The 26,174-nt window shown below is 38.1% G+C and overlaps 1 pseudogene; it reads right to left on the bottom strand.

The window, feature by feature from the left end:
• Positions 1–4,605: 4,605 nt before the first annotated feature.
• LOC106827237 (olfactory receptor 4B1-like) lies at positions 4,606–5,522 on the bottom strand (annotated as a pseudogene).
• Positions 5,523–26,174: the final 20,652 nt, after the last annotated feature.

Here is a 26,174-nt window from a genome sequence, read left to right as displayed (position 1 = left end):
TGAGGCCCAGCTACCAGTCAAAGTTCACACTTCTCAGGAGTCACCAGATGGAGGATCTGCACCCTCTGCAGCCTCAAGCTTGGGAATCCTGAGACTAAACCACTGGGTCTATTCCACCTGATTTAATACATGAGAAAAGTGGACTTGCCTCCCAAATGTTCCACAAAGAAATAAAATTCTGAAAGCTCAGCCTTGAGTTCTCCCCACTTGAGAGATACCACTGGGGAAGCTATGATGATCAATTGAGAGAAGATTGGTCCCCAGACAGCCATACCTTTCCTCCTAATCAGACTGACTACCTCCTGGGATGCGGGACCTAGATACTAAAATCGCAAGCTTCCTTATAGGTAACATAACTTCAGAAATCAATAGGAGATGTGAAAAATTTAAATTCACCCAATGTTCACAGGGCCCTTACTCTGTATGGGGCCCTATATTTTATGGAGGTCAATTAGATATAGCTCCTGCTTATCACGAACTCAAAGATATGGCTTTATATGAAACGATACCATTCAAAGTATGGGTCTAAGGAATATGGGCCATAAGTGTCAGAAAATTGAAATTGTACCTCTCCTTGCCTTTGGTATGAAAGTGGTTATAGATCAGTGGTTCTCAAATGGGGGTGATTTTGCCCCATAGAGGACATTTGGCAATTTCTGGAGAAATTTTTTCATCGTCACAACCTGGGAGGGGATGATGTGCTTCTGGCATGTAGTGGGGAGAGGCCAGGGATGGTAGGACACATCCTACGATGCACAGGAATGCTCCCAACAGCAAAGAATTATCTGACCCAAAATGTCAATAGTGCTATTGTTGAGGTGCCCTGGTAAGATGAAATAAAATTTGTCCTGAATTGATAATTGTTGAAACTGGATGTTGGGTACATATGAGTTCATTAGTCTGCTTTGACCACATCTGTATATATATATTAAATTTTTTGCAATAAAACATTTTTTAAATTCCATAAGATCACTTAAATCCCAGGAGCCCCTTTATCATTCAGTGGGAAATTAAAACAGGGTGCCCTCACAGGAAAACTAAGACATTAAGGAAAATGGTTCTAGCAGCTGGTCAAAACTTCAATGCCAAGGAAATTGAATCACAGAGTTTCAGTCATTTACCTGAGGTTGTACAGTCACTAAGTGGTTGAACTGGGTTTCAGCCTGTCACTCTGGCATCAGATTAAAATCCTTTAACCACCTAACTGTGCCCAGGTTCACTACCCTCCAAAGTATTGCATCCACCAAAACTCCTTGTGGCAGACATGACAGAACCCCACATTTGTTCAAGCACCAATGAGCCCAGTCAAGAAGAAACAGTGCCTGGTCTAAGATGATAATATAATCCTATTCTCTTTGCCACTACTTACTGTCTCAGTCTCCTTTGCTTATAGGCATAGATGTAACCTAGTTATGGTCAATAAGAATAGAAATAGAATTGTTCTGGTGAGTTTCTGGGAAAATAAAATGAGAGCCCATCTTTCCCCTCCTGTGAGCACATAATACTTAGAGGTGCTGTAGCCATCTTGCAGCCATGAGGGGCCAGCCAAGAGAATTGAAGAGGCACCAACCAGGTGCTCTGGCATCACAGAATTAACAAAACAACACTGGAACCACCTACCTTCAAACTTCTTCCTGAGAAAGCAATAAATATTCTTACAGCTTAAGCCAGAGGTTGGCAAATTTTTTCTGTAAAGGGTTACATAGTAAATATTCTGGGCTTTGCAGACTATACAGTCTCTGTCATAACTATTCAGTTATGCCCCTGTACCACAAGAGCCGCCAGAGATAAAAAGTAAAATAATCAGCATGATGTAGTCAAATAAAACCTTATTTATGGACACTACCCATTTGAATTTCTTAAACTTTTATGTTTCACAAGATGGTATTGTATTTTTATTTTTTCAATCATTTAAAAATGCAAAAACCATTTTTAGCTTACAGCCATACAAAAAGAGGCAACAGGCTGGAATGGTTTAAGCCATACCTCAGTACCCAGGTAACAACTGTCTAGAAGGGGAAGGGTTTTGTAAAATTGTTCAGATTAAGATATTAATGGCTAATAATAGCTTTATTGTATTTCAACTCCCAGAGTTATTTTCATTCTAACAATGTCCTACTCACATGAAATAAAGCTCCTCCAGTGGAATTTCAGATATTATAATCATATGAATGAGATGGGGGCACCAAATGAAGGAGAAAGAATTCCTGGGAATCCCAGAAGATCACATTGATAGGGAGGGAAAACGTGTTACCGAATTAGGTTCATTTTTGCCTGCCTCCCAGAAAGCCAAACACTGGGTCGACGAGATTGCAGCAGAGAGAGCGTTTAATCACAAGGCAGTGATGAGACGAAGTGAGAGCATAAGCCTCAAATTCACTTCCCCGAAATGAGGGACTCAGGGATATTTATGGGATAGGGGGCAAGGTGGTCTGAAATGTGGAGAGAGATGATTGGAGGTGAGGAGAGGTGAGGTAATTGATGATCTGTGCAAGCATGATAAGACTCTATGCCTCTTTTCAGGACCCAGGTTCACGAAATCGTGGTGTTAGCATGATCTGAGCGTGGAGTGTTTAGCTTCTTGACATCAAAGTTTCACCTGTAGGACATCTGCACCAGTCTAGTCCATGAGTTGGTGGTCTCAATCAGCCTGAAGTGGTCAAAGAGTTCTAATTCCTGAAAAACAGCTCACACACCCATTCCCATGGTGACCCAGGCTCCAGGGAGATGTTATCTATAGGAACCTAGTGGGAATCATATATCATAATGCCTAAGCAGCACAGTTACCAATAGGTGGATTACAGAGCTAAAAGCTGTAATCAGTAATTGCAAAAAGTAAAAAACTTTTAGTTCCTAGCTACTTAATCATCAATGGCTAACTCTTTGCCAGGTTCAAAAGAAAAACATAAATTTATTTTTCCAAATACCACAATCTTTCCACGTACCACAACATACTAACTCTGAGAGATAAAGTGAATGAACCCAAGCTTGCACAGGTAGACGTTGATAGAGTGGGGATTCCAGCCCAGGTGATCCCTGACTGAAGTCTATGCACTTTGCAGTATGCATCAATGAAGACATGGAATGTAGCTCAATTTTCAACATTGTTCAAAGCAGAGACAGCTATGAACGAGCTATGATTGATACTACTAGGATAAGCTCATCTAAAATCCAACATGGCATTACCTCCTCAGATCTTACATGGATCAAGGTGGGATGTGAGAAACCAAAAATATATTGGGTGTGAATACAATCTCAGATTCTCCATACAGAATGTTTAACAAAGTGTTGTTCATCCAAATTACGTCTTTAAGCATTGTTTCTTCTGTCATCACTGCTCAGGCTTATTCATGAGTTTCACTCTCTGAGGATGGCATATTTATTATAGGATTTTCTTTATTCTTCACACCGTCATGTAAGGACCTGGACATCACAGATAATAATGCATTTGTATATCCTGTTATCCATTAATTTATTTAATTTCCCATTCATGTATTCAACTCCCATTTGCTGAGGACATAGTATGTACATAAAATTATACTAGCCAATGAAGTAGAACAGAAAGGGAAACAAGCTGCCCTCAAGTAGGCTTCAAGGTACACATACCCAGAAATATCAGTAATAGAAAATAGAAAATCTTAAACACACTAAGAAACAGTCCATATGAGCAAGGGACAGTCAGTTTTGAGAGGAAGTAAGTCATTCCAACCCAGGGAAACTGGCTATGGTTTTATGAAGAGAATGGTGATAGCTTGAATTTTTAATGAGGTTAGGTTTGAACAGACTGAGATAGTGACAGTTCAGAACACAGCAAGAGCCAAGGTGCTATTGAATTTCATGAGAAGTCGGAGGCCATCCAAGCTGATAAAGGGATGACCTTTATTCTCTCTGTGACAGTGGTCAGTCAAGCTTGCTTGGATTCCCAGGAACAGGTCAGGGAGTACTTTGCAAAGAAGTTTCTTCAGCCATTCGGTAAATCTCTAATTGGAACCCATATCCTTATTTATATAATGAACTTTACAGAAATTAAGGAAGCATAAATATCTAAAGAACCTAAGTAATCATATATTTATTATGTTTAATGATAGTGAAAATAGAATGAGAGAGTTGACACAAAATGTAGTAATGAGATAGAAACTCATTTCTAACTATGAATTCTGTGGGGGATTAGGTTTTAAGGATGGCAGCACCAAAGAACTACAGAAGTTTGGGATTTCCTGGTGGTATCTAAAGATGTAGAAAAACTAAAATTCATCATCCTAGGACAGTTTTATAAAAAATAAAATACAATAATAAATATGAAGAGGTTAACATTTGCTCTCTTCCCCATAGTTGACTAAAATCAAAATGCATATTTGGTCACTCTGTACATGCTAATGTTTTTCAGGTTTTCTTTTTTTTTTTTTTTTTGAGGAAGATTAGCCTTGAGCTAACATCCGTGCCTATCTTCCTCTACTTTATATTGTGGGATGCCTGCCACAGCATGGCTTCACAAGCGGTGCCATGTCCTCACCTGGGATCCAAACTGGTGAACCCCGGGCCACCAAAGCAGATTGTGGGAACTTAACAGCTGTGCCCCCGGGCTGGCCCCTCAGGTTTTCCTTTTTATTCCTCCCTTGAATTCATTTTCTTGTCCCATAATCTCTTCATGGCAATTTTCATCTCTGCATTTCTGAGTGTATAGATGATGGGGTTCAGCATGGGCATGACAACTGTATAGAACACAGCCATCAGTTTGTCCTCAGTGAAGGTGGAGGGGGGCCACATGTAGAGGAAGATGGCAGGTCCAAAGAACAAGATAACCGCAGTGATGTGAGAGGCACAGGAGAAGGCTTTGTGCCTTCCCTCTGCAGAATGGTTCCTCAAGTTGACCAGGATGATGATATAGGAGGAGACCAAGAGGAGGAAGGAGAAGACAGAGAATAATCCAGCTCAACAACCCCCTCCACAGAGATGTCAGTGCAAGAAATCTTGAATAAGGGAGGGAGGTCACAGAAATAGTGGTCAATCACATTGGGGCCACAAAAGGATAAATGGAGAGTAAAAATGACCTGAACCATGGAATGAAAAAATCCCCCAAGCCAGAAGCCAGCCACCAGAAGGTGACACACAGGCCTGCTCATAATGGTTGTGTAGTGAAGGGGTTTGCAGATGGCTACATAGTGGTCATAGGTCATCACCGTGAGCAGGAAGGTCTCAGTCACTCCAAGGAAGTGGAAGAAGAATATCTGAGCTACACAGCCCTCTAGGGAGATGGTTTTAATTTTGGGAAGTAAGTCTGTGATGAATTCAGGAACAACAGTAGAGGAGTAACTGATCTCTACCAGGGACAGGTAACTAAGGAAGAAATACATCGGGGAATTTAGACTCTTACTGACACTGACTGTCAGAACAATGAGGCCATTGCCCACCACTGTGGCCAAGTACACAGGAAGAAATATCACAAAGCACATTCTCTGCATCTCTGGATCCTGGAAAAGGCCAACGATAATTAACTCAGTCACATTATTTGTACTCGCCATGGAATTGATTCAGATGTGCTGGACACGAGATACTGAGGGGCCCGCAGTAAAGCAAACACTGATTGCAACCAATTTGCTTCATTTATAGCACGTTAGACACTTAGACAGTTACTTTACATACAATTATCGTGAATTCCTTTATTTAGCCAATATGTACTCACTCAGCATTAAATACTAGGAATCTAGCAACAGTTTATAGATTAGAAAATGAAGACTCAAAGAAACGGTTATTTACTCAGGATCCCACAGAGAGTGCTGGATTCTGGGACTCAGAAGCAGGCTTTCCGATTTCAGTCCAGGATTCTTTTTAATTCATCACCAGATACTCTGAGTTTGGGGGCCATTCAAGTTCATAACCTACACTTTTACTGTCTTACTTGTATTTTGATAGTTCTCTCCTATTGGAGAATCCCCGTGACACACTTCTGCTCCTAAATTCCTTCTTTCCTTCATCTCTGCCTCAGGGAATCATCTTCCCACTGATAATTCTTCCCTTTCCTAAAGGTCCTCTGCAGTGTTTTCTTCACTCAGTTATACCAGTCCTCAAATTACTCAGATCAGATTCCTTCACCAATCTTGCAGCTTCAATAACCAAGTTTATATGACAAATGCTCAAACGTTTTGGAAAGAATTCAACTTACTAGCTTATCTCCATCATTTCACTGTTACATTTATACTTCTTGCCTCACTGCTCAAATTACTGAGAGATCTTTTACTCACAGAGCTTGACCTCTAGAACATTGTTATGACTGGTTAGACTGCTTGCAGGTTCATAGCCTGCAGCAAAGTATATGATAAGAAAAGTGAATATTTCTTGGGGCCGGCCCCATGGCAGAGTGGTTAAGTGCGTGTGCTCCTCTTTGGTGGCCCAGGGTTCGGATCCTGGGTGTGGACATGGCACCACTCATTAGACCATGTTGAGGTGGCGCCCCACATGTAACAATTAGAACAATCCACAACTAAAATATATATATAACTATGTGCTGGGAGGATTTGGGGAGAAAAAAAAGCAGGAACAAAAAAAAGATTGGCAACAGTTGTTAGCTCAGGTGCCAATCTGTTTTTTAAAAAAGTGAATATTTCTCTATAAGTTACTCCCCGTAACAGATATTTACTGAGCACCTCTTGTGCATCTATACACACCCCGGACTATATAGAAGCAATATGGATCACAATACATACTCAAGCTAACAATGTCATGTGATAAAACTACATTCTCCAGGTAGGTGCCAATTAGGAGCTCATTTCACTATGTATGATTCATGAGAAAAATATATGAACACCTTGATACTCTGCTATAAATTTTATCCTCATTGCTTTTCCCTTTATCTCTGATTTCATACCAAAATTTTCAAGAAATGTCCTTTTGAAATTGTAAAAATGCACCCAAATAGCAAGACTTCGAATCAACAGAGAAAACAAAAGTCAGTCATGTGGACAGACAGAAACAAAGTAGTGTGTGCCAGAATTCCTCCGGTAAGGACACATGAAGAAGTTTGAAATTTCCTAAGAGAGCAGAATACAAGGGTTCTCACCAAATAACCAAATGGCAATTATATGAGAAGATGAACATATTAATTAGCTTAACTGTACTAGACATTTCATTGCATATATGTATATCAAAATAGCAAGCTGTAAATATTAAATATATACACTTTTTACTAAAGAAAACAATTTTTAAGATTAAATAAAGTCACTGAACCAGAAAAAATTGAAAAACTAGGGTGCTGGAGCATGAAAAATAGTCGGGAAAGAGACTATGGCATCTCAGAGATGCAGAGACTGTCCTTGATCCTTGACTCTTCAAGCCCTAATGCAGGTCCTTCAAGTACTTGGATGCCAGAGAAAGCCCTTTATTCCTCAGCTCAGTTCTCTTTGCTAAAGCTACTTTGTTACATCTTTTTCTTGCAAGCAGAATCTCTTAAGCTATAAGCCTAGGAAAAACACAAATAAATAAAACTGAAAACCTAGCCATAATAAATTTCAAAATGCTACTACTGGTTAGAAAACCTAACTGAAAAATATTCCCTTTACAAGAGTCAAGAAATTTTTTAAATAAAAAGCACTTAAAAATGCAATATAGTTATGCAGAGAAAACCATAAAACTACTAAAGGTACACAAGAAAATACATCTATAAAAGGGAAAACATACTTATATCCACCAAAAAAATTCTTATGAAGTCATGTTTAAGTAATAAAATTGAATATAATGGAGGTTTCAATTCTACCTAAATATATCTACAAATTTATGGAACATCTACCAAAATCCAACGGAATTTTTCTTTGTAATTTGTATAAATCCTCTAAAGTTCATCAGCAGAAACAAAAAAGGGGAGACCAACACTCCATGAAAGCAATAGGAAACTGCCAAACCAAGAGCTAAAGTTTCAGCAAGGTGGGTGCAGCAGAGAAATTACATTGAAACCCATGAGCTAACACAAGCAGTATTGCTAAATTTATCATGGTGTGGTGCCCTTTCCTGCAGGAGCAGTATTGTGGACACCAGGAACCCAAAATCATTAGGAATGTCTGGCACCATCTCAGCACCTTCGAAAATCAGGTAGCTGAATCATTAGAAGATAAGATTGTGAGATGCAAGAATCATCTTTGGCCACATCCTCACTTAGGAGCCCAAGGAAAGGTTTTGTGCAGAGATTTTTTTTGAAGCTGATGAAACTAAGCTATGGAGTAACAGAGGACCTACAGGCAAGTGTGACCTGGAAGATACTCTGATGCCACCAACACCCTCCAAGCTGCCCAGGTTGTAGCTTGGATGTCATATATGACCCACATCTTCTTTCATTCCTATACCCAGTCATCACCATGTCCCATTAATTTTATCTTTAAACCCTCTCCTGTGGGCACTTTCTCTCCATCCTTGCCACCATCACCTTATCACATGCTCTCAGCTGATGCCTAAATTACTGAAGTGCCTTAGTCTTCAGATGCTCCCACCCATCCATCCTAAAACTGCAGAGAGAAAATTGTTTCCTGACCCTTCTTTGCTCAGGTCCTCCACTGCTTGGGAGAACCAGGGCAAACCTGAACTCCTCTGACTCACTTTTAGAGACCTTTCCACACTGAGCCATCTCAACAATCAACCTGTTACCCGCTTACTCCACCTCACCTCTGTTCAACACAGGGTCATCTCCACCTCCCAAAAGCCCACCCTCCTCATTCCTACCAACAGCCTCCCTTCACTAGAAATGCACTCTCTGTCCCTTCCAACCCTACCCACCTTCAAAGCCCAATTCCAGTCTCATGTGTTCAATGAAATTTGTCTTTAATACTCTAACCCATATGCATCTTCTCTTCTCTGAGCAGCATTGTAAATATTGTGGTAATTGTCCTTAAATGTATATTAAATCATGTTACTAACTTACCTAAGCTCTATCAACATCTCCCCATTGCCCACAGCATAAATTCCAATATTCCTAGCATGGGTTCCAGGTCCTTCTTGAACTGACCATTACCTATTTTTGCACCCTTATTGTCATTCTCCAAGTGAACATTATACAGCTATTTCCTAATCCAAGTCATCCTTTTTCCTTTCTCTGTTTAGCATTCCTTCTTTCTAGATTGCATGGAGATTCTCACTACAATAAGAATAATGTGTTCCTTCCTCTGTGCTCCTATGGTACTTTATCATACTACTTTTACAGCAATTAACAGATTCTTTATAATTGTAACTTTGAGTCTATATCTTATACTAAGAAATATACTATCGTAGTATTCACAATTACCTTTTTAAATATGTTTCCTAAATCTTTATTATTAATTTCATTTTGGTTGCAAATAATAGTTAATATTTCAATAGTGCCATGTGCCACACACTTTACAAGTGCTCTTTATACATTAATTCATTCAATTCTCAGAACAAACTTATGGTGTGGGTACCATTATTATCATGCCTATTTTTTTACATATGAGGAAACAGAAGCATAGATAAGTGAATTAACTGGCCTGAGGTTACATAGCTGTGGAGCTAGGATTTCAATCTAAGCAGCCTAACCAGAGATCCTATGCCCTTTATCACTCCCCTATACAATTTCTAGGTACCTAACATGTAAGTGAAGAGTAAAAATTAAATAAACCCTTTTTTAGAAGTCTAAAGTATAATTATTCACTGACACAAATATTTCTTATATGAGTACGAACGCAAATGTTTTTGATGCATTAGAGAAACTAAGGAAACTATCTTACGACCAAGCTGAGAGATCACTCAGACATAAGCACAGAATCATGAAGGGTTCCGCTTTTCCAGGCTTCATCCCTCAGAGAAGGAATATCTGATAGCCTTCCTCTTTGAAAACTACCCTTTCCTTTTCTGTCATCTCCGTCTTTTCCGTATTTATTCCTTTCTCTGCTACCCCACCCCTCACCCGTTCCCACCGTCTCTCCCACTGAGCTGGTAAGAAATACCTCCTGTCTCTCCACAATGCTGCTTGACCTAGAATCATGGAAAGAAAATGTGACCAGGATGTAAGTGAATAAATCAGTATTTGAGTGTGTAGACCTACATGAGGCAACCTGCTGGACTGTGGGCCACAGGATATTGATAGAACACAGACAATCATCAGAGAAAATATAAGAGAGAGCTTGATGTGTTGATGTGACTGATCTCAGAGTGAAGAAATGGAACATCCTTCCCAATCACGTGTTCCCACTTCATAATTCCCAAATGGTATCTCATAGAAGCCCCAAATGTTAAAGGACATCAAAATCCATCAAATTTTATGTTATGTACATTTTACCACAATAAAAATAAATAAATAAATTGAATTCATTACCCTCCAAAAAAATCTTCATCCCAAACAGCTCATTTTTCAAATGAACACTTGTGGCTCAAAGATAGGAACTGACTTGCCCAATGTCCTATGGTTGCTTAGAGACTTTACACCTCCACTTCCAGTCATATTACATACCTTTAGGTCAGAAAATTTGGTGTGGTTTTGTTTTGCCTTAGAACAAGGATTTGGATCAGATGGATCTCAAATGCACTAAAGTGCCTCCAATTCAGCGTGAAGTTTACCCCTCTGCTGGAATAGATTATTACTCAAGGAGATGACCTAGTTTGGGAAAATCAGGAGGGATGGGGCATTGGATTCCTCTCTGGGAATCCTAGTCCCTGAACAAGCAGGGTACTTTTGCTAATGTTACCCACTCAGCTGATTTTTTGCTGAAGGACCCCAATGAGCAAAGTCCAAGTCATGCTCAGCTAAGCTACACTGAGAGTGGAGTTGAAAAGACTCAGAGATCTTTCATTCTGACTTCTTCTGTTTGTAGATGAGGTGAACAAGAAAGAGGTTAATTGGATTCCCAAGCCACATACAAGTTATTTTCAGGTTATTAACCTAGAAATCAGTGCTCTTTCAACAACAGTAGGCTGTCTTCTGATGGTACTGGAATTCAAAAATCAGACCTTGTCCCCAACATCAAACCACCAATATTCCTAAGAGCTTTCAGAAAACAAAGTGGATGATGGTTAAGATGAATCACACACAAAAAATAAAAATTCAGGGGGTCTGGATCTGGGTTGATATTTGTATTTATAATATCTAAGAAATAGATGTCACAGAAAGCAGCAAGCTCAGAGATTTTAAGATCCTGATTTTGATGTAAAAAACCTACCCACACACTGAAAGTCCAAGGGTTCTGATTAAAGGCTTAGATCCTTGAACCATTTAAAATAAATAAGCTGCATACCATAATCAAGGGAACAATTTCCCCATGAAATTTATTTTCTCTCAGGTGGAATTTTGCCAATTAAACAATGACTTAGGAAAAGTTCAAAGTATTTCATTTAGTTTGGTGAGATTTATATAAAATTTTTGCACCCAGTAATGAGATAGTAGGAGAAGAAAGTTGAAAGAAGGACATAAAGGAAACTTTTTTCCAGACTGGACTTCTAAGAATAAAAGGAGAAGAAAACAAGGACTGAACAAAGAGCCAGGATGCTGAACATTAGCTCTGGTTCAGTAGTTGATTAACTGTCTAACTTAAGCCACGTTGCTTCACCTCTCCACTTCTCACCTTCCCCTGTTTCTACTTCTGTATAAAATGACAGAATTGGACTGGGCTATCTCCATTGCACCAAACAAGTAACACTCATGGATTCATGTGTAAGTCATTTAGTCTACCGGTGCCTAGACTCTCCATCAATGATGATAGAGGTAATAATCATGCAATCTAATGAGAACTTCCTCAGAAAGAGATGTCATGCATCCATTCATCTATTGATATATTCATTCAACAAACAGGATTGAATTCTATTATGTCTCAAGCTCTGTTCTGGGTGCTGGATATTTGGCAGTGAAAAACATAAAGTCCCTAGGGTCAAGATGGTATTGATATTCTTCATATTCCCAACAAGATAATGGAGGTAGAAGAAGACAATAAGAAAATAAACCTGGTATGTATGTCAGACAGTAATAAGTCTATTGAAGAAAAATAAAACAGGCTAAGGATGATAGTGAATGCTGCTGGATATTATTTTGTTAGGGCAGTAAGGAAAGGTCACCTCTTGTCAGGATCTCTGTCTGTCTCTTGAGAATAAGGAAGGGGAGGGGGAACTTTTAGGAGACCATCACCATAATCCATGTTTGTGATTTGAGCCAGGATGGTAGCAGTGAAGGTTTTAAGAAGTGGTCAGATTATGGATAAATTTGAAGTTAGAATTAACAAGATTTGCTGGTATTTTGATTGAGAGAAGTGAGAGAAACAGAGAAATCAAGGATACCTCCAAGGTATACTTAAATAATGAAAATAGAGTTGTCGTTATGAGATTGGAATTACTATCAGAGAAGAAGGGAAGGAGGAAAGATTAGGAGTACAGTTTTTGACACTTTAAATACAGTTGCTTTTCAAAATACTAATAGAGATGTTGACATGAAGTTGAATATATTAATCAAAGTTCAGGGACTGGAGCTATAAATTTGATGTCGTAAACACATGAATGTTATTTAAAGGCATGATACTCAATGAGATTTCCTTAGGGACTAAGGTTCTCTGCTTCAGTGGCCCAGGGTCATGGGTTCAGATCCTGGATGTGGACCTACACCACTCATCAGCCATGCTGAAGTGGCAAATCACACACAAAACAGAGGAAGATTGGCACAGACGTTAGCTCAGGGCTAATCTTCCTCAGGCAAAGAAAGAAAGAAAGAGGAAGATTGGCAAAGGATGTTAGCTCGGGGTGAATCTTTCTCACCAAAAACAAAGAAATCCACATTTAAGTGAGATCATACAGTATTTGTCTTTGTCTGACATTTCGCTAATGCCCTCTAGGTCCATCTTTATTGTCACAAATGACAAGATTTCCTTCTTTGCTATGGCTGAATAATATCTCACTGTATATGTATGTATGTATATATATACACACACACTATATTTTCTTTTCCATTTATCATTGATAGACACTTAGGTTGCTTACTTGTCTTGGCTATTATAAATAATACTGCAATAAACTTGGGCGTACAGATATCTTTTCAAGTTAGTTTTTGTTTCCTTTAGAAAAATACTTAGAAGTGTAATTTCTGGATCATATGGTAGTTCTATTTTTAACTTTTTGAGGGAATTTCATACTGTTTTCTATAGTGGCTGTACCAATTTACATTGTAACCAACAGTGCATGAGGGTTCCCTTTTCTCAACATCCTCTCCAATATTTGTATTTCTTGTCTTTTTGATAATAGCCATGTTAACAGCTGTAAAGTGATATCTCATGGTGGTTTTGATTTGTATTTCACTGATGATTAGTGATGTTGAGCCCCTTTTCAAGTACCTGTTGGCCATCTGTATGTTTTCTTTGGAAAAATGTCTGTTCAGATCATCTGTCCTTTTTTTAATCAGATTTTTTTGCAGGGTTTTGAGTTACATGAGTTCTTTATATATTTTGGATATTGATCCCTTATCAGATATATGATTTGCAAATATTTTATCCCATTTGGTAGGTTTCTATTTATTTTGTTGATGGTTTCTTTGCTGTGCAGAAGCTTTTTAGTTTGAGATAGACCTACTTGTTTATTTTTGCTTTTGTTACCTTTCTTTTGACGTAAAATCCAAAAAATGTTCACCAAGACTGATGTCAAGGAAATTTTCCGTATCTTATCTTCTAGGAGTTTTATGGTTTCAGATCTTACATTCAAATGTTTACTCCATTTTGAGATAACTTTTGTGTATGGTGTAAAAGTGTGGTCTAGTTTCACTATTTTGCCTGTTGCTGTCCAGATTTCCCAAACCATTTATTGAAGAGATTGTCCTTTCTCCATTGTATATTTTTGACTCTTTTGTTGTAAATCAGTTGACCCTACATGCTTGGGTTTATTTCTGAGCTTTATATTCTCTTCCATGATATGTGTGTCTGTTTTTATGCCAAAACCATGCTGTTTTGATTACTTCAGCCTGGTAATATAGTTTGAAATCAGGGAGGGAGATTCCTCCAGCTTTGCTTATCTTTCTCCAGATTGCTTTGGCTATTCTGAATCATTTGTGGCTCCACAAAAATTTTAGGATTGTTTGCTCTACATTTTTGAAGAATGCTCTTGTAATTTTGATAGAGATTATATTGAATCTATAGATTGCTTTGGTAGTATAGACATTTGAACAATATTAATTGTCCCAATTCATAAACATGGACTATCTTACCATTTATCTGTTTTCTTCAACTTTTTTCAACAATGGGCTATAGTTCTCAATGTACAGTTCTTCACCTACTTGGTTAAATTTATTCCAAGGTATTTCAATCCTTTTTCTGAAATTATAAATGAGACTGTTTTCTTAATTTCTCTTTCAGACAGTTTGTTATTGGTGTACAGAAATGCAACAGATTTTTATATCAATTTTGTATCCTGCAACTGTACTGAATTTTTTATTAGTTCCAACAGTCTTTTGATGTAGTCTTTAGAGTTTTCTATATATAATATCATGTTATCTGTACATAGGAATTTTTTTGAGGAAGATTGGCCCTAAGCTAACATCCACTGCCAATCCTGCTCTTTTTTGCTGAGGAAGATTGTCCCTGAGCTAACATCTGTGCCAATCTTCTTCAATTTTATATGTGAGACGCCTGTGACAGCATGGTTTGATAAGCAGTGCATAGGTCTGCACCCAGGATCTGAACCAGTGAACCTTGGGCCATGGAAGTGGAGCACATGAACTTAACTGCTACACCACTGGGCTGGCCCCAGAAAGAAGAAATTTAGGAGCAGAAGCATGTCATGGGGATTCCCAAATAAGAGAGAGTATTACAAATGCCATGAAGATAATAAAAATGTGTGTCATGAACTTGATTGGCCTTCAAATTCTACTTCTTCTACTTTCTTCTAGAAAAAGGGGAATTTTACTTCTCCCTTTCCAATTTGGATGACATTTATTTATTTTTCTTGTCTAATTACTCTGGCTAGGACTTCCAATACTATGTTGAATAAAAATGGCAAGAGTGGACATCCTTGTCTTGTTCCTGATCTTAGAGGAAAAACACTAATTGTAAGCAATTTGCTTCATTTATATCACATTAGACTGTGTAAACCCATTTACATACAAACTTATCATGAACTCATTCATTTAGCCAATATGTACTCACTCAGCATTAAATATTAGCAATCTAACAAGAGTCTCATATTAGAAAATGAAGACTCCAAGGAATGAGTATTTATCCAGGATCCCACAGAAAGTAGTGGATTCTTGAACTCAGAACCAGAATTTCTCACTTCACTCCAGGGTTCTTTCTAATTCAGCACAAAATATTCTGAATTTGAAGGCCAATCAAGTTCATGACACACATTTTTATTATCTTCATGGCATTTGTAATACTCTCTCTTATTTGGGAATCCCCATGACATGCTTCTGCTCCTAAATTTCTTCTTTCTGGGGCCAGCCCAGTGGTGTAGCAGTTAAGTTCATGTGCTCCACTTCCATGGCCCAAGGTTCACTGGTTCAGATCCTGGGTGCAGACCTATGCACTGCTTATCAAACCATGCTGTCACAGGCGTCTCACATATAAAATTGAAGATTGGCACAGATGTTAGCTCAGGGACAATCTTCCTCAGCAAAAAAGAGCAGGATTGGCAGTGGATGTTAGCTTAGGGCCAATCTTCCTCAAAAAAATTCCTTCTTTCCTTCATCTCTGCCTCAGGGGATCATCTTCCCACTGACAATTCTTCCCTTTCCAAAATGTCTTCTGCACTGTTTTCTTCACTTGGTTATATCAGCTCTCAACTTATGTCGGTTTCCTTCACTAGTCCTGCAGCTTCAATAACTATGTTTATATGACAAATATTGAAACACTTTGGAGAGAATTCAATTTAAAAGTTTGCCCCCATCATTTCACTATTACATATATACCTCTTGCCCCACAAATAGAACTACTGAGCAATGCTGAACTCACAGAGCTTGTCCGCTAGAGTATTGATGTGGCTGGTAAGCCTGCTTGTTTGGGTTCCAGGTTGGTAGTCAGCAGCAAAGTATAAGATAACAAGAGTGAGGATTTCTCTATAGGTTACTCCCCTGGAACAGATACTTAATGAGCACCTCTTATACATCTATATGCCCCCTCCGCTATAGAGAAGAAATACAGACCACAACACACACTCAAGCTAACAATGTCATGTGATTTGAAACAATATTTTCTATGTTAAGGTGCCAATTAATAATTTTTTTTATCATACATATTCTATGAGAAATAATGAAGAAAAAGTATGAACACTTTGATTCTCTGCTATAAATTTTATCTTCATTGCTTTTCTGTTTATCTTTAATATCATACTGAAATTTTCAAGAAAAATAATTTTAAAAAAGTAAAGATGCACATGAACTGCAAGGACCAGAATTTACAGAAAAAACAAAAGTCAGTTGTGTGGATAGATGGAAAAAAACCCAGTGTGTATCAGAATTCCTCAGGTAAGGACATATGAAGAATTTGGGAAATAAATAGTCATTGAACCTTTAAAAATTAAGAAACTGGTCTTCTGGAGCAAGAAAATTGTAGATAAAGAGGTCATGGCCTCTCAGATACAGAGAGTATCCTTGATCCTTCACTTTCTAATTCCTAGCCAGCGTAATTGGGGACCAGAGAAAGTCTCTTATTCCTCACATAAATGCTCCTTTTTGCCTAAGTTAGTTTGAATAGGTTTCTGTTTCTTGTAAGCAAAATTCCTTAAGATGTCAACTTAAGGAAAAGCAAAAGTGGAACTGAAAATCACTAAAAACAACAAGAAGTTCAAAATACAACTACTAGTTAGAAAATATTGCATTTATAAAACCAAGACTTTTTTAAATTAAAAGCTTTAACATGTGAAATATTGGGGCCAGCCTGATGGCATAGTGGTTAAGTTCACATGGTTTGCTTCAGTGGCCTCGGATTTGCAGGTTTAGATCCTGGGCACAGCCCTACACACCACTCATCAAGCCATGCTGTGACAGCATCCCACATATAAAATAGAGGAAGAATGCCACAGACGTTAGCTCAGTGACAATCTTCCTCAAGCAAAAAGAGGAAGATTGACAACATATGTTCACTCAGGGCAAATCTTTGTCACAAAAAAAGAAAAATTTACAATTCGTGGCTGGCCCAGTGGCGCAGCAGTTAAGCGTGCACGTTCCACTTCAGCGGCCTGGGGTTCGCCGGGTCAGATCCCGGGTGCAGACATGGCACCACTTGGAAAGCCATGCTGTGGTAGGCGTCCCACACATAAAGTAGAGGAAGATGGGCAAGGATGTTAGCTCAGGGCCAGTCTTCCTCAGTAAAAAGAGGAAGATTGGCAGCAGATGCTAGCTCAGGGTTAATATTCCTCAAAAAAAAAATTTTAAAGAATAATAAAAGGTGAAATATTTATACAGATAAATATTTTATACAAATAAATATACAGATAAAAACCATGAAACCCTACCAGAGAACATAAAGGAATCTATGTATAAATGGAAATGCATTCTTATAGTCACCACAAAATATGTTACAAAGTAATGTTTTTAAGTAGCATTATGCTACATAATAAAGATTTCAACTATCCCTAAATTTATCTACAAATTGAGTGCATCCTCAATGAAAATCCAGTGGAATTTTTCTTTATAATTTAACATAGCTATTCTGAAGTTCATCTTCAAGAAAATATTCTAAAACACGTGTAAACATACTAAAGGAAGGTTAATGATGCAAATTTGTCCTTCAGACACAGATGTTTAGGTGGTTATAGTTAAAGCACTTTGATATTGGTTCAGGAATAGATAATTATATAAATCTCAGAAACTGACATAATTATACATGACAATTTATCATATAAAAGTAGAAATAAGGTAGATTATTCAAAAGATGATGTTAAGACAATTGGTTCACCATTTGGAACCAATTAAACTTGATGCCCAACTTGTTTCTTACATCAAAATAAGTTCTTAAGCATCTAGAAGTAAAAATTAAAACCATTAAAAAACTAGAAAGAAAATTAGTGAAAATGATCATAATTTGGAGATAGGCCATTAGAAGTCTTTCATAAATGCTAGAATTTGACTACACAAAGAATCTAAAACTTTTGAACAACGAAAAGGCATAAACAAAGTTGTTACACAAATGGAGCTGTGGGAAAAATACTTAAAATATACATGAAAAGGCTTAAACTCAACATAAAAATACTCTTCTAAATCTCTAAGAAATATATATGTATCCAAATAGAAAGTGGACAAAGAATATAAACAGGCAATTCACAAAAGAATAAGTAAAAAGATCAATATACATATGAATGGACTTTATCTCACTAATAATTAAATAAGTGCTCATAAAACATAAAAAATACTACTTTTAACTATAAGTAAAAGATTGATACTTGCAGAGTTGGCAAAAGTGAGAATACAAACAGTCTTAACATTCAGTTATGGGAGTGGAGATCAGCATAACTATTCTGCAGAGCAGACTGATGAATATTGAAAAAATCTATCAAATATATACACCGTTCTGCCTCAGATAAATATTCCAAGGAGGCACTGGTTAAGTACATAAGACTTGGAGGCAGTGCCGTGTTGGAACCAGCTCAGATTGGCTTAGGAGAACCTGCTGAACCCATTATTCTCATGTCCATGTTCAGTTATGTCACATTGGTAGTTTGAAATCAGCTTTGCTGGAAGCACGTTGGAAATCAGAAAATACTAAAAATCAGGGCTTTTTTTTCAGGAGACCCAGTTGTTAAATATTTACCAGCACACTACCACTTAGAGGCTAAGAAGAGAGCATTACTTCCCCACTCCTGATGTTTCCTCTCATGTGGAGGAAGCTACAGCAACATAACACTCCTAGCCCCATCCTGTCACAAGGGAGGTAAAGTGAATTTGGAAGGAGAAATTAGGAATGCAAAAATGGACGTTTCTTCTCTCCTCATTTTTTTGGAGTGAGATGCTGAAGGGAGCACAATTTCTGTACTTTCCCAGGAGCTACCTCCATCTCTATAAGATATGGACCAGGGTAATCTGTGAGGTAGGTCCAATGCTGCCATGACCGGGTGGGTACCTTTGCCTAATTCTGGAGTTCAGTTTAAAGAAGGCCACTTGCACCAGATTATAGACCTCAATCTACATTATCATCTTTTCCAGTTACAAAGGTAATATTTTTCCCCCATCTAAATGCTTTATTCTTATGCCTTGATTCTGAATTAGTCAAGCATTCATATAGGGAAATGATATATCTATTAAGTTTACTCAAACCCCAAAATGGTGGATCCTGCAATGGGTTTATAAGAGGAAAAAAAAAAATCTATAACAACCTGAATATCCATCAAAGCTGTTGTAGGACTGTCTACCCAAATAGGATAGCAATTTAATTTATTGGGACATAAATTCTCTGCTATGGGACAAAAAAGAAGAGAGATGGCCATTTGCAGAAGAAAAAGGGATCAGCCTTTCATAGAAACAGAAAGAAATTGTCTACCTAAGAGTTAAAGTTTCCAAGAAAGTGGGTGCAGGAGAGAAATTACATTGATACCCATGACCTAAAACAAGCAAAATTCCTAAATTCATCAGTGTGGTTCCCTTTCTTATAGGATCAGTGTTGTGGATGCCAGGAAAGCAGAATCACTAGGAATATCTGGAACAATCTCAGCACCTTGGAAAATCAAGTAGCTGAATGATTAAAAAAGATTCTGAGACTCAAGAATCACATCCTCACTCAGGAGCCAAAGGAAAAGATTCAGACAGAGATTAGGGTGGCAGCTGATGAGACAAAGCTATGGAGTAGAAGGAGACCTACAGGCAAGTGTGACCTGGAAGATCCTGCGATGCCACAATCACTGTCCAAGCTGCCCAGGCTGTAACCTGGATGTCATATATGACCCACATTCCCTTTTTCCCATACCCAGTCATCACCCCATCCCATTAATTTTATCTTTAAACCTTCTCTCCTGTGGGCATTTTCTCACCATTCTTGCTGCCACCAGCTTCTTCACATACTGTCAGCTGATGCCTAAATTACAAAAGCACCTTGGTCTCCAGATGTTCCTGTCACATTCATGCTGCACCTGCAGCCAGAAAATTGTTTCCTGGCCCTTCTTTCCTATGACCCTCCTCTGCTCGGGCTAACCAGGGCAAATAGGAACTCCTTTGACTCATTTTTAAAGACCTTCCCAGACAGAGCCTCCTCCACAATCACCCTTCTATCCACTAAACTTCACCTCACCTCTATTTAACTCAGGGTCATCTCCACATCCCCCAAGCCCGCCCTGCTCATTCCCACTATTGAGCCTCCCTTCACTGGAAATGTCCTCTCCCCTTCAACTCTACCCATCTTCCAAACCCAATTTAAGTATTGTGTGTTCAACGAAGCTTGTCTTTAATACTCCAACACATGTGAATCCTCTCTTCTCTGAGCATTGTAAATACATTGGTGATTATCCTTAAATGTAAATCTGATCATGTCCCTTCTCTGCATAAAACCTATCAACATCTCTCCATCACCTACAGCATAAATTCCAATATTCTTGGCATGAATTCCAGATCCTTCTTGAACTGGACTTTGCCTATCTTTGCACTCTTATTGTCATTCCCCAAGTGAACATTATACAGCTGTTTCCTAACCCAAGCCACCCTTTCTATCTTCTCTGTGTTTAGTATTCTTTCCTTCTAGATTGCATGAAGAACCTGACTAATATAGGAATAATGTATTCTCTCCTTTATGCTTCTGTAGTATTTTATCATACTTCTTTTACTGCAATTAACAGATTCTTTATAATTGTAAGACTGTCTATATCTTCTACTAAAAAATATACTATCCCAGCATCCAAAATTATTCCTTTAATATTTTTCTCAAATATTTATTAATAATTGCATTTTGGTTGATAATAACAGCTAGTATTTCAACAATACCATGTGCCATAGACTTTACAAGTGTTCTATATACATTAATTTACTCAATTCTCAGAACAAATCCGTGATATGGGCACCATTATCATGCCTTTATTTAAATATGAAGAAGGAGAAGCACAGATAAGTGAATTACTGAGCCTAAGGCTGCACAGCAGTGCAGCCAGGATTTCAATCAAAGCAGCCTAACCACAGATGCTATGCTCTTCACCTATTATTCTATACAATTTCTAGGTATGTAACAAAAAAGTGAAGGGTTGCAATTAAATATGCCCTTTTGTTAGAAGTCCTAAGTGTATTTATTCACTGACAAAGATGAATGTTTTTATATCAATATGAACTCATTCTTTTTTTATCCATTAAAGAAACTAAGGGAAATGTCTTAGGATCAATCTGAGAGATCACTCAGAGATAAGAGAGGAATCATGTACAGTCCAGTTTTTCTAGCCTTCATCCCTAAGAGAAAGAATACCTGATAGCCTACCTCTTTGAAGACCACCTTTTCCATTTCTGTCATCTCTGCCTTTCTGTATTTATTCCTCTCTTTGCTATCCTACCCCTCACCCATTCTCACTATCTCTCCCAATGAGCTGGTGAGAAATACCTCCTCTCTTCCCACAATGCAGCCTCATTGAGAATCATGGAAAGGAAATTTGACTAGTATGTAAAAGCCCTAAATCAACATTTGAGCACATGGACTCTACATCAGGTAACCTGCTGGACCCTGGACCAGAGCATAATGATAGACTGCAGACAATGGTCAGATAATATGAGAGAGCTTGACATGCCAAAGTGATTGATTTCAGTGTGAAGTAATGGAATGTCATTCCCAATCATGTGCTCTCACTTTGTAATTCTCAAATGGTATCTCATAAAATCCCAAAATTGTAAAGGAATTTAAATTCATCAAATTTTGTGTTTGGCATAATGTTATCACAATAAAAAATATATAAATCAAATTCAATACTCCAAAAAAAAAATCTTCAAACCCATACAGCTGATTTTGCAAATGAATCCTTGTGGTTCAAAGACAGGAACTGACTTGCCCAATGTCCTATTGCTGCTTAGAGACTTTGCACCTTACTTCTAGCCATATCATCTATCTTTAGGTGAGAATATATGGTGTAGTTTTATTCTGCCTTAGAATAAGGAATTGAATCAGAATCTAAAATGCACTCAAGTGCCTCCAATTCAGCATGAAGTTAACCACTCTGCTGGAATAGATGATTACTCAAGGAGATGATCCAGTCTGGGAAAACTGGGATGGGATGGAGCATTGGGTTTCTTTCTAGGAACCCTGGTCCCTGGACAAGCAAGATGCTTTGGTTAATATTACCCACCTGGCTGATTTTTCACTGAAGGCCTCCAATGAGCAAAGCCCAGGTCACACTCATCTAAGAGTGGTGCTGAAAAGATTTCGAGACCTTGTGCGCTAATCTCCTTTATTTATAGATAAAGTGATAGAGGCTGAGAGGGTAATTGGATTCCCAAAGCCTCACGCTAGTCATCTGCCATGTTAATAACTCAGAAATCAGTCATCTTTCAACAACACTAGGCTGCCTTCTGATGGTACTGGATGGCAGTTGCTACTGGATTCAAGGATCAGACCTTGAATCCCCAACAACAAATCACAAATATTCCTGGAAGCTTTTGGAAAACAAAGTAGGACTGACCCCTTGGCCAAGTGGCTAAAGCTCCACATGCTTTGCTTTGACTGCCTAGGTTTGTGAGTTCGGATCCCAGGTGTGGACCTGCTCCATTCATTGGCCGTGATGTGGAGGAACCCCAAAAACAATGTAGAGGAGGATTGGCAATGAGTGTTAATGCAAGGTGAATCTTCCTCACAAAAAGAAAAGAGAAAACAAAGGAGATGATGTCTAAGATAAATAAAAAGTAAAAGAAAATTCAAGGCATCTGGATATGGCTTGATATTTGATTTAGATTACCTAAGAAATAAACAAATGCCAGAGAAAGCAGAAAAATAAGGGATTTTAAGATCCTGATTTTCATGTAGAAAAGCTATCCATCCACTGAAAGTGCAAGGGTTATGATTAACTGCTTAGCTCCTTGAACCATTTAAAATAAATTAAGCCACACACTATAATCAAGGGAACAACTTCCCCATGGAATTTCCTTTCTCTAAGGTGAAACTTTGACAGATAAGCTATGACTTAAGGAAAGATCCAAAATATGTTTCAATTAGTTTGATGAGATTTCCAGAAAGTTTTTGCATTCAATAATGAGATAGTAAAGGAAGAAATTGGAGGGAAAGACATAAAAGGGACTTTTTCCAGACTGGACTAATAAGACTGAAAAGGAGCAAAAATAGAGAAGAAGACAAGGACTGGACAGGGAGTCAGGATACCTGCCCACTAGCTCTGGTTCAGTAACTGATTGACCATCTGACTTTAGCTATGTAATTTCAATTCTCCTCTTCTCACCCTCTCCTGTTCCCACTTCTATATAAAATGACAGAATTGGGCCTGACTATCTCCATTGTACCCTCCATCTAACGCTCATGGATTCATGTATAAGTCACTTAGTCTCCCAGTGCCTTATCCTCTCCATCAATATTAACAGTAGTGATAATAATGGAATCTAGTGAGAACTTCCTCAGAAAGAGATATCATTCATCCATTCATTCATTCACATATTCATTTGACCAATAGTATTGGGTCTTTTTGTGCCAAGTACTGTTTTAGGTGCTGGAGATTTGGATGAGAAAAAACAAACCCCCTAGACTCATGGAGGTTACATCCTTCATATCGCCACCAGGACATAATGGAGGTGGAGACAAACAATAAGCAAATAAAGCTTTATATGTAGGTCAGACAGCAATAAGTCCTATGAAGAAACATAAAATAGATTAAGGGTGATAGTGAACACTGCTGCATATTATTTATAAGAGTAGATAGGAAAGGCCATCTCTTGTCAAGATCTTTCTCTGCTATCTTGAAAAAAGAAGAGAGGAATATAAGAAAATCAGTTGAGAAACCATCATAACATCCAGTCAAGAGATGATTGTGATTTGAGCCAGGATGGCAGTAGTGAAGATTTTAGGAAGTGGTCAGACTCTGGATGAATTTTGAAGGTACAACTAACAAGATTTGCTGATGTTTTGATGGAGAAGACAGAAAGAGAGGAATCAAGGATATAACCAAGGTTTTAGACTTGAATAATCAAAGTGAAAAGTCAGACACAAAAAGATATGTAATATGTGATTAAACGTATATGTGGAATCTAAAACAAAATAAAACAACAACCATGCTCATGTATATATAGAAAACAGATTAGTGGTTGCCTGAGGTGGGGGTTGGGGTTGGATGAAGGGCGTCAAAAGATACAAATTTCCAGTTATGAAATAAGTCATGGAGATGTAATGTACAGAATGGTGACTGCAGTTAATAGTACTGTGTTGTATATTTGAAAGCAATTATGAGAGTGGATCTTGAAAGTTCTCATCACAAGAAAAACATTTTTACAATTATGTATGGTGACAGATGATAACTGTACTTATCGTGGTGATCATTTTGCAAAATATACAAATATCAAATCATTACATGTACACCCGAAACTAAACTAACATAATGCTATGTCAATTATACCTCAGTTAAAAAAATATATATAATAGACTTGAACAATCAGGCCAAGTTACTATTTACTGAGGTATGAATGACTGTGGGAGAACAAAAATAGCAGGGAATAATCAGAATTCCGTTTTGGACATTTTAAATGAAATGGCCTTTCAAAATTCCCAATAGATGACATAAGTTCTTCCCAACTTTAATCCCCCTCACAAGAAGACCAACTAGAAATTATCCATAGACAAGACACCATTGTGTAAATCTCAGAACCCAAAGGTGAGGCTGAAACATCCCTCCCTGGACAGCAGAGACCAAGAAAGACCTCTTCAGAACCATGAGATGAGCAGGTTAACTCTGAGTGCATCTTCCCTCCCCCTAAGCAACACAGTGCTGCACTGAGAGGGCCTCCTTGGGCCTAGAGTTTCTACAGTAAGAAAAAGAGAACCCAAGGTGGACATCCAGTTTCTTCAGCTTTGCAGGACACTTCCCAGAAGGCCCACTCAGGTCTCACCTCATGGGAATCACTGTGTGAACCCGCATAGCTCAACCACTGGGGATCAGATAGAGACAGAGAAGAGAGGTGGGGCTTACAGCAACCAGCATTCAGCTCTTGGAAAACCAAATTCCTGCTTGCAGTGTGTCCCAAGCAAAGATCCCATCCAGTGGGATCATTAATCACACTGTATCTTTTGTTCAAAAAAATAAAAGTGAATAGATGCCATAAAAATAGAGTGAGAGAATAAAAAATAGGAAAAATATATAGGCAAAGAAGATAGAACAGGCACACAATTTGAGAAGCCAAAAAAGAAAATGAAGTCAAAGATACAGAAGCAAACACCAAAAGCTATAATCAGGATTATTTTTCCTTAAATGAAAGGTGTGAAACTTACAACTGAAAAGATACAGTGCTTTCCAGATAAGTTACCAAGAAATGATCAGCACTAAATTATATATACATATATTAAAGTTAATGTTTCCCATACTGAATTCAGACTAAAAGATCTTGTTACTTTTAAGGGCTACCAAAAGAGGTTAACATCACATTTTTCAATAGCAATATATCCGCCAAGATAAAATAAGAATGAGGGAACTCAACAAAGACAAATATAAATACAGAATTAAAAGTAGGCAAATGAAGGGGCCAGCCTGGTGGCACAGTGCTTGGGTTCGCATGTTCCAATTCGGCAGTCTGGGGTTTGCCAGTTCAGATTCCAGGTGCAGACCTGCACACTGCTTGTCAAGTCATGCTGTGGCAGGCGTCCCACATATAAAGTAAAGGAAGATGGGCACAGATGTTAGCTCAGGGCCAGTCTTCCTCAGCAAAAAGAGGATTGGTTGCAGATGTTAGCTCAGGGCTAATCTTCCTCAAAAAACAAACAAAAAAGTAGGCAAATGAAGTTGAACTGTTCATTGTTAACATCAATATTTCTCATATTTGGAAACCAAGAGACTGTATCTAAAAAGGAAGGGACAAGAGGGATAATATAAGGGCAATTTATAAAACTCAATACATTCCTAAAAACCAAAAATATTCTAAAATAATAATGACACAGAGGGTAATGAAGACAGACCACAAAGGGAAAGACTCCACATATGTCTGTGTGTGTGTGTGTATGACTGTAAAACCTGTGTGTGTGACACATATTTCTAACACAAACATCATGACAAAGGCAAGACTAAATATGTGATGAGCAGTAATTTTAAACGTACCTACATAGCTTTAAAGAGAAAAG

The sequence above is a fragment of the Equus asinus genome, chromosome 17, assembly GCF_041296235.1.
Source record: "Equus asinus isolate D_3611 breed Donkey chromosome 17, EquAss-T2T_v2, whole genome shotgun sequence".
Classification (NCBI taxonomy): Eukaryota; Metazoa; Chordata; class Mammalia; order Perissodactyla; family Equidae; genus Equus; species Equus asinus.
The sequence above is the reverse complement of the archived record's forward strand: the minus strand, read 5'-3'. Positions and strand labels throughout refer to the sequence as shown.